The sequence below is a fragment of the Bidens hawaiensis genome, unplaced genomic scaffold (genome assembly GCF_021521415.1).
Source record: "Bidens hawaiensis isolate Kalapana, Puna unplaced genomic scaffold, B.hawaiensis_p1.1 tig00031486_1, whole genome shotgun sequence".
Taxonomy (NCBI): Eukaryota; Viridiplantae; Streptophyta; class Magnoliopsida; order Asterales; family Asteraceae; genus Bidens; species Bidens hawaiensis.
In genome coordinates, this window is record NW_027505213.1 from 121,935 (window position 1) to 124,497 (window position 2,563).

Consider the following 2,563-nt stretch of genomic DNA (forward strand, 5'->3'; position numbering starts at 1 on the left):
TTACATATTCAAATTTATTATTAAATGGTGAAAGATGGAGAAAACTCATACCAACCCCTGAAAGATGGAGAAAATTGAACGTTGAAAATCTGAGATGGCATGTTGAGAGAGGAAGTTCGGAGTTCGCACAAGGTTCATAAATCTATACGTCTAATCCGGACGGAAGCCACAAACCAACTACACATCACTACAAGTCTGCCACATTGGATAAGTTAGTTTTGGACCACCCCATAGACGTAGGTAGTCACGAAGCGTTTGAGGGGTACGTCTAAGTCGAGCTAATAGACATCTACTATGCCCAAATTTATTGACCTCGGTGGAAAAAAAAAAGCTTGAATTCTGTAAACAATAAACCAAAAGAGGTTTTAATTGTACCTTTTTTTCATATAATTATTTTTTATTCACTACGTCCGATATTTATACGATTCTCATAGTTCTATCTTTAAACTTGGTTGGATGTTGGGCAATGAGCACACATGTTACATTAAATTAGTTATAAGTCATGTGTTTGTGTATACTAGGCAGAAAAACAGATATGAATTAGTTGGCATGGTAACATGAATCTCAGTGTCTGTATAACAAAGACAGCATAATGTTTGATATCCAAAATCCAAAGAAGCATGAACATAAAACTAGTAAGATTTGATTATTAGTTTATTTCATATAAACAAAGGAATCAACCTAAAACATAGGAATCAACCTAGGTATATATTATTACTACTATGTTACATTAAAAACATTACTTCATGCACCTTCATAATGGATATGAAAATCTCTTAGTTAAGGCTGAGCGAAGCTGACTTTCAGTATACAACTGACCGCCCATTTTCACAGTAGCTTGTTGGATCATCAATTCATTCACCACCGACACACTCGCGTGGCTCACTTCTAACTCGAGTTCTTCCAACCCCGCCATTAGTCTAGCCGCCGGATGGTTCTTCTTGTTATGTTGGACTCGAATCATGGCGTCCCACCCCATAACCTTAACATCCACGTCCAAATCCGTAATTGGACGGTGGCCGGTGGTGGCAGTAATGGTTGTTTTCTGCGAGTTTTTGGTTGCGAATTCTTTTTTCAACGCGTCGAGTTTGCATCTTAATTCTTCTCTTGTGGATTCGGTGCTTTCGAGCTTTGATTTAAGCTGGTTAATATACGAAATGGCGTCCCCTAGTAATGACGCCTTGTCCATTTTCGACACGTTTGGAACCATGGCCCGTAGCGCATAGAACCTCTGGTTTAGCTTCTCTCGCCTTTGTCTCTCGGCTTCCACATGGTTCAACGGCTCTTCTCGCCCGTTAGCTGGTTTCCGTCCCCTTTTTCGTGGCTTTTTCTCCGGCTCCACCATCGCGCTAGTCTCCACTTCTCGAATCACACACGCATCAAGGTCCGAGAGCCCCGACTCCACTCTAGTCAATTTAACACCATCAGATTTCACAGTAGTAGCCGGTGGGACCGCACCGGACACGAAAGAGAGCATCCCCTCTTCGTTACTCAAAGTAGGGGATCTCTTTTCCTTCTTATTATTATTATTATTATTATTATTATTATTATTATTATTATTATTATCATCTTCCTCTGCTCCAGTGAAGTGAATGTGACCCGAGAAACTCAGAAATTTACCCGATTCGGGCTTATTATACGACGAATCACCATTTCCGCCACCACTTGCTCCGTCAAACGATCTAAATCCCGAGAAATTCAACTCCCTGCTTCCTAAATTCCCCGGGTTTTCAAAAGGCAATTGTTTATTACCCAGACTGGGGGACCGAGACCCAATTACCACCGGATCGGTTCCCCATATCGACGCTGGATCATTCTGCTGATCCATATTAATTCGCGTCAAATCACCACCACAGTTATTATTATTAATATTACTATTACTATTAAAATCGAACGAAACCCGAACTTTCTTCATCACATCCAAACTCTGAAAAATCAACTCACTCGAACCCAACTCAACAACACCATCAACCGTTGGAATACAAACAACGGTTTGCAACCCAAACCCTTGAGCCTGGCGTGCTCGTTCGCATGAGCACGCCATCAGCCGGTCTGGGCCAGCAACCCAGACTGGCTGGTTAGTAAGTGTAGCTTGACCAGGAAGCCCATGCCCATTAACAAACGATTGTGTCATGGATATCAAATAAAACCACTCGGTATCAGTAACCTCTTCATCCACAGCTTCGTTTTCGGGAGACTGTACCCCGGATATTAACGAGTTAAGCTCGCGGAGTACTTTCTTACGGTACTGTTGTTCGGCTAAAGACGCCGAAGAAAACGGTTTGGTTTGCAGTGTATGCCTTTCTTTGTCGCCTTTGTAGTACCCGTCTCCCCACCCGAGGACCGAGTGGCCCGAATATTCATCGGTTGATAACTCCCAGAAAATAGCGTACGTCCACGAGTCACGAGACGTGTCGATTAAATTTTGTAAACGGTGTTGTAACGTGTCGTGAGAAGAAGACTCGTGTATTGTCATTGAAGCTGATGATGGGGTTGGAGTACTAGCCCATATGGATGTCATGTCGGACGACATAAAGGCGTCGTCCGGAGTCCAGTGGTTCAT

At 42.7% G+C, this 2,563-nt stretch overlaps 1 pseudogene; it reads right to left on the reverse strand.

The window, feature by feature from the left end:
- Positions 1–701: 701 nt before the first annotated feature.
- Positions 702–2,563, reverse strand: LOC143611530 (transcription factor MYC2 pseudogene; annotated as a pseudogene).